The sequence below is a fragment of the Heptranchias perlo genome, chromosome 20 (assembly GCF_035084215.1).
Source record: "Heptranchias perlo isolate sHepPer1 chromosome 20, sHepPer1.hap1, whole genome shotgun sequence".
NCBI lineage: Eukaryota > Metazoa > Chordata > Chondrichthyes > Hexanchiformes > Hexanchidae > Heptranchias > Heptranchias perlo.
Genome location: NC_090344.1, coordinates 19,209,085 through 19,220,846, shown reverse-complemented (window position 1 = coordinate 19,220,846; position 11,762 = coordinate 19,209,085). Strand labels below are relative to the sequence as shown.

The following is an 11,762-nucleotide window of genomic DNA, read 5'->3' as shown; positions in this document are numbered from 1 at the left end:
TAATCGCAACTACATTATACCCGTTAATATCGATCTGCATTTAATACATCTACCTTATTGCGAATGCTCTGCACATTAAGACAACGCCTTTAGACTGGTTTTGAAGATTGCTAGGCATCTTAGTATTGTTTTACACTATGAGCCTATTTGTTTTTTCTGCCTTCCACTATTGCTTCTTCCCGTTCTGTCTTGTTTCAACCTCCTCTGCCTCCCTGCTCAAATTCCCATCCCCAACAGCACTAGCAAACACCTTCACGAGGACATCGGTCCTGGTCCTGGTCCTGGGTAGCCCATCCCACTTGTACAGGTCCCACCTTCCGCAGAACCGGTCCCAATGTCTCAGGAACTTAAATCCCTCGCACACCATCCCTGCAGCCACATATTCATCTGGTCCATTCTCCTGTTCCAAAAGCCGGAGAGACCAGCAGCCAGCAGGCATGCGAGGAGAGCCCAACACTTCAGGCTTGGCAAAGTGGTCAATCGATGCCCTCAGGGAATAGGTAATTCCAGAGACATGGGCCCAGGACCAACCCACAGGATCAGAGTTAGAGGCAAATGAACCAGTCATTCCTGCCCGACACCATTTTACGACAAACCCACCGCAACTTTGCCCCGGATCTCAATCCGAATGGTGGGGGTGGGGGCAGGGGTAATTGTTGGCTGCAGCCGTCGGATGCTGCACAAACAATTCTCAAACCAGGCACCAAGTTAACTCACTGAAGAGAGTAAAATCCAGCGAGCATTTGGAAGATAACACGAGACCTGCAATCATCTATAACAGGAGTTTATTATCCAACAGACATCTACAGTTCCATAGAGCTGCACTCGGAGCCCACCCTGCGGCCAGGCTCCATTTTCCACATAGCAACAGTCCCGACCAACAGGGCCACGGAGAGCAGCGCCACCCCAATCGCCAATCCAGGAACACGGGAGGGTGAATCAACAGCAGCATCTGTGGGGAGAATCCAGGGTTAGATGGGCACCAGATACTCCATCACTCGACACAAGTGGAGCTTACTGCTTACCTTTCTCGTCCTGGTGGATTCGAGCAGCCAACCTCGCTTCACCTTCCAGGAAAAGGATGGGTCCATTAGCGGTCACCAAAACCCCAGACCGGTCATCGGCGCTTCTTCGCCTTTCTGGGGGACAAGGAGAACAAGAGACAGTTTATGGTGAATGATTAAATCTTCAGCTCTCTGCAAATCCTGAACCAGATGGCCTCATGTAAAAAACATCAAGGCCCTGGGTACCGGACTGAGTTAAGAGTTCCGGCTATAATTGCATCTGGTTCTCACCAAACCGATTCTCAGAAGGACGCGGCATCTGAGCAGAGTTTGCAATTGCTGCCGCCACAATGGCCAGTCTGGTCTCCTGGTGAAGAGACACTGTTTGATGCATTACTTTGACCCGCAGTTTCATGAGACTTTGACAATTGGCCAGGTGTCCGGCCCCGGGACATCCGTTCGGTTCCACCCTGAATTCCCAGTGTTCGAATGATGATAGTTAGATGCTGGTTAAATGTTCTCCAAGGCCAAGGGTGGACTCTTCCGAACCGGATGTGGAACACACCCGTGCCAACAACGGGGATTCTGCTCCTCAGGGATCGGCAATTAGGACAGCTCAGCATCCGGGCAAGTAGCAAGGAACCAAAAATACTTCATTCATCCCAGCTCAAGGATTAGAGCATCCTTCACCATGACTGACCTGGTGCAAGATGTGCTCAGACCCGCTGACCGAGATTGCTAGTCTAATGGAAACCGGCACCGAATGGAACGGGACAAGTTCCCAGATCCGGGACACTCAGCAAGTGGCCGAGCACTGGGCACAGGGTGAGGGAGCCCCATGTCCAGATGTCCCACACCCACCCCTCCCAATCAGGGATTCGTTTCTAGTCAGATCACAGGTACTTACTGGAGCTGCAGGGAGCCGTGCAGTTCTCTCGGGTGGAAGGGTCGCAAACCTCAGCACTAAAGTGGAAATAAACCTGCAAAGGGACAGTGCGGTATGGTCAATCCCACAGGTTACAGTCAGATTAATGCTTCTACAGTCAACCGACCAACAGAGGCCTGCTCACTTATTAAGAGCCAGGGAACAAGTGATACCAAGTGACTGGGAAAGAAGCACTGAAGGAAACCCACCTCTCCGGTCAGAGCCCGGCCCGAAACTCGGTCCCAGAAAGCGAACGTGCTGACTACAAAACGATTATGGTGAGTTGGGAACCGCAAATGGGAAGCAGCGTTTACTGGTAGGAGGCGGGTTTTGTAGTTATCACCAGCAAAGGGGCACCTGGAACAGAGGCAGAGAGGCGTCACGGGGAGAGGAGACCTCCAATAGATGGCCACACGGTTATAGGTTTACATCAACCCAATTATTCCGGAGAATGGACCAAAATGTCACCTTCGAAGGAATATTTCCCCAATCACTAACCCGGACTGAAGTAATGATTTCTGTATTAATCCCCGCCCATGTCGCCCCCTCACCAATCCCCACACTGCCACAAGCCCCCTCACTCGCTCCCTTACCTGCCCACCAGGAGGTCCCATCGGAGCCCCGAATACGGCTCGGGGGTGGGGGTCGCCCAGCAGTCATTGAGCACCAGCACAAGGGACGGATCGTTCCGGTTCAGAACACGAACCTCCACAAACACGGGGTCCCGGAGCACACTCAGGATCGGGTAGTCACTGGCCACGTACCAGCTCCGGTTGCCACCATCTGGAAAGAGAAAGATGAAGGGCGGGCACTATTTGGAGAGAGACTGAATTTGGACACTACTATCAGCGAGCACTCGTTACCTCACGCTATTCTCAGCTCCAGAAGCAGGATCCCGGCCTCAGTAGCTGGCAGTGGCGGAGAAAGGGTGTAAACTCTGGGCTTCACCAGCAGATCAGACTCCTGGCTTCCCTTGTAACTGCACTGAACATGGAGCCTGCAAGAGAACGGACACGGCTGGAGAATTCAGCTCCTCACTGTCTCTACCCGCTGAATGTGCTCCTATTCTCACCTGAAAGGGCTGTCCCGGGTCACCGATCCCAAAGCGCCATCCAAGATCTCAAACTCACCCAACACATCCGTTTCATACAGGATGTTCACGCCGTCCAGCTACAAGAGACAGAAGACCATCAGTCCCGAACTGAGCCATTGACGGGACTCCCAGCCCGCAATACCTACCCGCTGAGTAGCGCCACATTCAGTGACTGCGAACTGAAAGAGCACAGTGTCTGCAGAGGCCACGGTTGGACTGCACTCAGCTCCGTCTCCATCCTTCAGATGGAGGGTTGTTAGGTTTACAGGAGGCAGCGTCAAATCCTTGGAGATCGCGATCAGGACCCGCCCATCCTTGGTGCAGACTGCAAGAGAGGCAATGGAAGGCGGTTAGTTGCCCCACGGGGAGGGTCAAGGGAACCGTTACCGGGAGGGGGACAAACCCCATCAATGTTTCAGTTTCTATCCCACCCCATTATCTGTCTAATGGAGACCAGTGGACCAACTACAGCTCATCACCGCGCTGCTTGGACTTAAATTGCCCGCATCTCCGATAGAAATCAAATATCAAATCCAAATGGTCAGTGGCAGCAGGGGCCGGAGCTCGTTCACTCTGCCCTTCCTCAGTGTGACTCCCAAGTTATCGAGCAACAGTAGAATGATTCGAACTGCAGATATTGGGTCAAAGGGCGATTAACTATTGCCCTTTCTGTATCTGATTAACAGCCCCCCAATCCCACCATCAAATCTACTCTGCGGGATTGGAAGCTCCCAATCCCACCACCGGTTCCACTCTCCGGACTGGAAACGTTTGAATTTCCAACTGGCGTTGTAGGACAGGAAGGAGAGGTGTGAAACTGTCCAGGGAAACCGCGTGCAGCTGGATTGCGGGTGACCCTGGAAAGTCCTGGCCCAGAATATAGACAGACCAAGAATACACCCACCTGGCAGATTGTCCAGTGAATAGAAACACGGCGGCGCATCCCGATTCCCCGCATCGAAGCAGCAGCCTCTCTGCAAACACTCACTCGCTTCAATTCCCGGAAATCCGCAGTCTTTGCGGTTTTTAGGAGACAACCAACATTTATCGGCGGGGAAAAGAAGAGAGGGCGGCTGAGCTGAACAGATTACAACAAATAACAAAACAAGAATCCCCAACCCCTCCATTATAACAAGCGAACTCTTCTAAGTAAGTGATAACGGAAAACCGACTTCCCCTTTTTATAGCAGCGCTGTTTAACCCGCAGTAACGGAATGTCCCAATCAGCCTGAGGCAGAGTCCGTGGCCCACGAGCTCCCGAACATCAACCCGCATTCGCACGGCTCACACGGATGGGCCTGTTTTCAATGGCAGAATAAAGGTGAGACTGGGTCCAACGACACCTCGATTTCTTCATCACAACCAAACCGCATTATTTGTTCTTTTTTTGCTTTTTTAATCACCTTTATTTTTTAGACCCAACGTCACCTTTAATATTTTATTAAAAATAGGCCCCATCTCCGTGTGACCGTTGGGAATGCGGGTTTTTTAAAACTAATTAATAAACAGAGTGAAATCAATATGTCATTGTCCAGATACGGTACGGTAGCAGAGTGGTTATGTTACTGAAATAGTAATCCAGCAGGCCTGGCTGAATAATCTCCAAGTCATAAGTTCAAATCCCGCCACGGTAGCTGAGGAATTTAATTTCAATTAATTAAATAAAATCTGGAATTAAAATACTGGTATCAGTAATGGGTTGCCATGAAACGACCGGATTGTCGTGAAAACCCATCTGCTTCACGAATATCCTTCAAAGAAGGAAACCTGCCGTCCTTACCCGGTCTGGCCTACATGTGACTCCAGACCCACAGCAATGTGGTTGATTCTTAATTGCCCTCTGAAATGGCCGAGCAAGCAACTCAGTTGTATAAATCTCGCTGAAAAAAAAGTCATAATAAGAATAAAACCGGACGGACCACTCGGCACGGGATACGACAAAGGTCAAAACAAGCCCAGTTGACCCCGCAATGTCCTCCTCACTAACATCTGGAGACTTGTGCCAAAATTGGGGGAGCTGTCCCACAGACGAGTCAAGCAACAGCCTGACATAGCCATGCTCACAGAATCATGCTTTTCAGCCAACGTCCCAGACTCTTCCATCACCATCCCTGGGGATGTCCTGTCCCACCGGCAGGACAGATCCGACCAGAGGTGGCGGTACAGTGATATACAGTCAGGAGAGAGTGGCCCTGGGTCGTCCTCAACATTGACTCTGGACCCCATGAAAACTCATGGCATAAGGTCAAACATGGGCAAGGAAACCTCCTGCTCATGAGCAGCGACCGTCCTCCCTCAGCTGATGATATCAGTCTTCCTCCATGTTGAGCACCACTTGGAGGAAGCACTGAGGGTAGCAAGGGCACAGAATGTACCCTGGGTGGGAGACTTCAATGTCCACCACTGACCGAGCTGGTCGAGTCCTGAAGGATATAGCTGCGAGACTGGGCCTGCATTCGGTGTTGAGCGAACCAACACGAGGGAAACGCTTACTTGTCCTCACCAATCTACCTGTCGCAAATGCATCTGTTCCATGACACCACTGCACAGTCCTCATGGAGACAAGGTCCCGTCTTCGCACTGAGGATATCATCCAACGTGTTGTGTGACCCTACCATCGTGCGAAATGGGATAGATGCAGAAAAGATCTAGCAGCTCAAAACTGGGCATCCATGAGTTGCTGTGGGCCATCAGCAGCAGCACAATCTGTAATCTCATGGATCGGCATATCCCTCACTCTACCATTACCAACAAGCCAGTGGATCAACCCTGGTTCAATGAGGAGTGTAGAAGAGCATGCCAGGAGCAACACCAGGCGTCCAAATAATGAGGTGTCAACCTGGTGAAGCTACAACTCAGGACTACATGCATGATAAACAGCGGAAGCAACATGCTATATACAGAGCTAAGCGATTCCACAACCAACGGATCAGATCAAAGCTCTGCAGTCCTGCCACATCCAGTCGTGAATGGTGGTGGATAATTAAACAAGTAATGGGAGGAGGAGGCTCTGTAAACCTTCCCATCCTCAATGATGGCAGAGCCCAGCACATGAGTGCAAAAGACAAGGCTGAAGCGTTTGCAACCATCTTCGGCCAGAAGTGCCGTGTGGATGATCCATCTGGGCCTCCTTCGGATATCCCCAAAATCACAGAAGCCAATCTTCAGCCAACTCCATTCAATCCATGTGATATCAATAAACGGCTGGAGTGCACTGGATACAGCAAAGGCGATGGGCCCGGACAACATCCCGACTGTCGTGCTGAAGTCTTGTGCTCCAGAACTAGCCGCCCCTTTCGCCAAGCTTTTCCAGTACAGCTGCAACACTGGCATCTACCCGACAATATGGAAAATTGCCCAGGTATGTCCTGTCCAAAAAAGCAGGACAAATCCAATCCGGCCAGTTACCGCCCCATCAGTCTACTCTCAATCATCAGCAAAGTGATGGAAGGTGTCGTCGACAGTGCTATCAAGCGGCACTTACTCACCAATAACCTGCTCACCGATGCTCAGTTTGGGTTCCGCCAGGACCACTCAGCTCCAGACCTCATTACAGCCTTGGTCCAAACATGGACAAAAGAGCTGAATTCCAGAGGTGAGGTGAGAGTTACAGACCCTTGATATCAAGGCAGCATTTGACCGAGTGTAGCACCAAGGAGCACTCGTAAAATTGAAGTCAATGGGAATCAAGGGGAAAACTCTCCAGTGGCTGGATTTATACCGAGCACAAAGGAAGATGGTAGTGGTTGTTGGAGGCCAATCATCTCAGTCCCAGGGCATTGCTGCAGGAGTTCTTCAGGGCAGTGCACTAGGTCGCAATCCCTCAAATAATGAAGCAGTCCGAGCTCGCATTCAACAAGACCTCGACAACATCCAGACTTGGGCTGATAAGTGCAAAGTAACATTGGCGCCAGACAAGTGCCAGGCAATGACTGTCTCCAACAAGAGAGAGTCAAAACACCTCCCCTTTACTTTAAACGGCATTACCATCGCCGAATCCCCCATCATCAACATCCTGGGTTCTCCATTGATCAGAAACTTAACTGGACCAGCCATATAAATAGTGTGAGCAAGTCAGAGGCTGGGTATTCTGTGGCGAGTGACTCACCTCCTGACTCCCCAAAGCCTTTCCACCATCTACAAGGCACAAGTCAGGAGTGTGATGGAATACTGTCCACTGGCCTGGATGAGTGGAGCTCCAACAACACTCAAGAAGCTCGACACCATCCAGGACAAAGCCGCCCGCTTGATTGGCACCCATCCACCACCCGAAACATTCACTCCCTTCACCACCGACCCACAGTGGCTGCAGTGTGTACAATCTTTGGGATGCACTGCAGCAATTCGCCAAGGCTTCTTCGATTGCACCTCCCAAACCTGTGACCTTTTCCACCAAGAATGACAATGGCAGCAGGCACATGGGAACAATGACACCTGCAAATTCCCCTCCAAGTCACACACCATCCCGTCTTGGCAATATATCTCCGTTCCTTCATCACTGCTGGGTGAAAATATTGGAACTCCCTACCGAACAGCACTGTGGGAGAACCTTCACCACACGGACTGCAGCGGTTCAAGAAAGCGGCTCACCACTACCACCACTCAAGGGCGTTTAGGGCTGGGCAATAAATGCTGGCCTTGCCAGCGACGCCCACATCCCATGAACGAATATATGTAAAAAAACTTAAATACTGTGGCTACAATAGCAGGTCAGAGGCTGGGCATTCTACGGCGAGTGACTCACCTCATGACTCTCCAAAATAATTCTACCATCTGCAAGGCACAAGTCAGGCGTGTGATGTAATACCCTCCACACGTCTGAAAGAATGCATCTTCAACAACAATCAAGAAGCTCGGCACCATCCAGGACAAAGCAGCCCATTTAATTGGCACCCCATCCACCATCTTTAACATTCACTCCCTCCAGCGCACCGTGGCTGCAGTGTGTACCATCTACAAGATGCACTGTAGCAATGCAATTCGCCAAGGCTTCTTCAACAGCACCACCCAAACCCGCGACCTCTACCAGCTAGAAGGACAAGAGCAGCAGGCGCATGGGAACAACACCACCTGCACGTTCCCCTCCAAGTCACAAACAATGCCGACTTGGCGCTGGGTCAAAATCCTAGAACTCCCTGCCTAACAGCACTGTGGGAGAACCTTCAGCACACGGGCTTCAGCGGTTCATGAAGACGGCTCACCGCCACCTTCTCAAGGCAAATTAGGGATACACAATAAATTCTGGCATTGTCAGCGACGGTCAAATCCCATGAAATCATAGATTTCGGAGAAAGGTTGCAGCACGGAAGGAGGCCATTCGGCTCTATATAACAGCAATCCAGCTCGTCCCACTCCCCTACCGTTTCCCCGTAGCCGTGCAATTCTTTTCCTTTCAAGTAATTATCCAATTCCCTTTTGAAGGCCATGATTGAATCTGCCTCCACCACCCCCTCGGGCAGTGCATTCCAGGTCCTAACCATTCGCTGTGTAAAGAAGATTTTCCTGATGTCACCTTTGGTTCTTTTGCCAGTCACCTGAAATCTATGTCCTCTGTTTCTTGACTCTTCTGCCAATGAGAACAGTTTCTCTCCATCTATTCTGTCTGGACCCATCATCATTTTGAATACCTTGATTAATTCTCCTCGCAACCGTCTCTGTTCCAAGGAGAACAACGCAACTTCTCCAGTCTATCCAATTAACTGAAGTCCCTCATCCCTGCAATCATTCCAGTAAATCTCTTCTGCACCCTCTCGAAGGCCTTCACATTTTTCCTAAAGTGCGGTGCACAGAACTGGACACAATACTCCAGTTGTGGCCGAATCAGTGTTTGATAAAGGTTCATCATAACGTCCATGCTTTTTTACTCTATGCCTCTATTTATAAAGCCCAGGATCCCGTATGATTTTTAACGGCTTTCTCAACCTGCTCTGCCACCTTCAAAGATTTGTGCACATAAACCCCCAGAACTCTCTGAACCTGTGCCCCTTTTCGATTTGTGCCCTCTAGTTTATATTGCCTCTCCTGGTTCTTCCTACCGAAATGTATCACTATGCATGTTTCTGCGTTAAATTTCATCTGCCATGTGTCCGCCATGCAGCCAGTCTGTCTATCACCTCTTGAGGTGTATCACTATCCTTCACGGTGTTTACCGCCATTCCAAATATTGTTTCATCTGCAAATTTTGAAGTTGTGCCAGTACACCCAAGTCCAAGTCATTAATATATATGAAGAAAAGCAGTGGTCCCATCACAAACCCCTGGGGAACAACACTGTACACCTCCCTCCAGTCCACAAAACAACCGCTCACCACTACTTTCTGTTTCCTGTCCCTTAGCCAATTCTGTATCCATGTTTCTATTGCCCCCTTTATCCATGGGCCGCAATCTTACTGATAATCCTACAGTGGGGCACTTTATTAAATGCCTTTTTAAAGTCCATATACACCGTATCAACTGCATTGCCTTCATCTACCCTCTCTGTTATCTCATCAAAATATTCCATCAGGTTAGTTAAACTCGTTTTGCCTTGAACTAATCCGCGCTGGCTTTCCCTGATCAATCCACACTCGTGCAAGTGACTGTTAATTCTGTCCCGGATTATCGTTTCTAAAAGTTTCCCCAACACTGAGGTTACCTGACTGGCCTCTTGTTGCTGGGTTCACCCTTGCACTCTTTCTTGAACAAGGGTGTAACATTTGCAATTCTCCGCTCCTCTGCACCACCGCCGTATCTTTGGATATTTGGATGATTATGGCCAGTACCTCTGCAATTTCCCCTCTTACTTATATCAGCAACCTAAGATGCATCCCATCCGGATCGGGTGACGTATCTACTTTAAGTGCAGATAGCCTTTCAAGTACCTCTTCTTTATCAATGTTTAGCCCATCTGGTATCTCAAATATATCTTCCTATACTGAGACTCAGGCAGCATCTTCATCCTTGGTAAAGACATATGCAGAGTATTCATTTAGTGCCAACCCCTCTGCCTCCATGTGCAGATCTCCTTTATGGTCCATGATCAGAGTAGCGCTCTGACTACCCGTTTAATGTTTACATGCCTGTGGAAGTCTTTTGGATTCCCTTTTATGTAGGCCTCCAGTCTATTCTTATACTCTCTCTTTGACCCTCTTATTTCCTCTTTCACATCCCCTCTGAACTTTCTATATTCTGCCTGGTAAATGAATACATAAAAAAAAAAGTTAGGATTTCCGTCAGCCTGAAACAAAAAGTTATCAGTTGATTAATGGCGATTTGAACAACTATTCGTCTTTTTTCAGAGTTTAATGAGTATTGCGAAATTAATACAGTGAACTATTTTGTAGAAGTTAATCCTCTGAACGGGAAAGGGACCCGTCTCCCACACTGAGAGCATTTGCAGACGGCAGCTATCTTCTGAGGGTTTCCTATAAGATCGTGTGCAACAGCGTTTCTGTAGTGTAGTGGTTATCACGTTCGCCTAACACGCGAAAGGTCCCCGGTTCGAAACCGGGCAGAAACATTTTGAAAACGTTACCCACCAAAAATCAATCGGTGTGAAAAAAGCAAGAATTCAGTCTGTGGTGAAATGTGAATAAAATACCACACCTCACAGAACAGGTATATTTTCCATTCTCTGTATAGTTCAATACAAACTCAAACTCTACACATATACAGACAGTGTTTCACACTCACTCACGTTTCCTGCACTGACGGTGCAGAAAGCCCCTCTCAAAGCTGCACATTGCGAATAATTTAAGCTGATTTGTGAGAGATCATTGAAGGCTCCTGCAGTCCAGCTTCGGTTAATAACTACAGTTATAGACAGCATTGCGGCCGCGGCAACAAACATCAGTTTTTCGATGTTTGATCTTCCCCAGCTCCCGGATTGATTGAGGCCACGACAGAAACAACATTAAGCCCCTCTTTCGGCCCCGCTCTCTCCAATCACACGTTGCTGGCGGGAAGCTGCAATTCCCGCTACAGACAGCGCATTACTGCCCATCCCTGGAAACAAGACACCACCGAAGCTTTGACGACACATCGCAGGCATCATCTGTCCCGGAGCTGTTGCTCAGCAACAAAGGCAGAACTTACCAGCTGTTTCAAAATTTATAGCTTGAACACTGGACCCTGATATCAGTACCCGCTTTAAAAGTTTGATGCTTTAACGAGTGATCTCCCCAGGCTCGCTAGTCGTTAAGTTCCTATCTTAAATATTCATAAGAGGACTCTGAATTATCCCTCGAAGACGTCGAACAGGGGGGAGGGTCCCTGTTATAAAATTCTCAGTCACGTGTTGAGGGGAATCCTTGATTTTATTGAACATGATCTGAGAAACATGGACAGCGAACTCTTGTTTGTGCCAAATGTCTTGTCATTCGTTAGCTCCAATTAAAATAACACTTTACCCATTGGCCCAAAAGCTGAACTTGTCCCACACGGGAGCTGGAAAAGGCCTCTCGACCTTTCAGTCTATTAACATCTGAAAGCTGAAGAATTTCACCCGTTATACAGGGACACCAGGCAGCAGATTTCCCTTCCAAATTTGCCCCACACGAAAATTGCAACCGATGAATATCCGCTTGACGAACAGAATAATCGGATGTTTGGTTCCTTCGATTTTAAGATCTCATCACGGCCCCTTTGCCATGACAGCTGACGCTGAGATCCCCCTCTCCCTCGAAAACAACGAAACTCGCATCTGCTCAAGCAAGACGGAAGGCCAGAGGAACCCAAGTGCCCACACGGGAACATTAAGAAGT

The 11,762-nt window shown here is 49.1% G+C and overlaps 1 long non-coding RNA gene and 1 other non-coding gene across 2 annotated transcripts; one reads left to right on the top strand and one right to left on the bottom strand.

Annotated features, from left to right (window-relative positions):
- Positions 1-2,828: 2,828 nt before the first annotated feature.
- Positions 2,829-3,349, bottom strand: LOC137335648 (uncharacterized). Its single transcript, XR_010966468.1, has 3 exons — positions 3,169-3,349; positions 3,002-3,099; positions 2,829-2,926 (listed from the first exon to the last, which is right to left on the bottom strand). It is a non-coding gene; the product is annotated as an uncharacterized lncRNA (long non-coding RNA).
- Positions 3,350-10,446: 7,097 nt separating this feature from the next.
- On the top strand, positions 10,447-10,519 carry trnav-aac (transfer RNA valine (anticodon AAC)). Its single transcript has one exon. It is a non-coding gene; the product is annotated as a tRNA-Val (tRNA).
- The last annotated feature ends 1,243 nt before the right edge of the window (positions 10,520-11,762 follow it).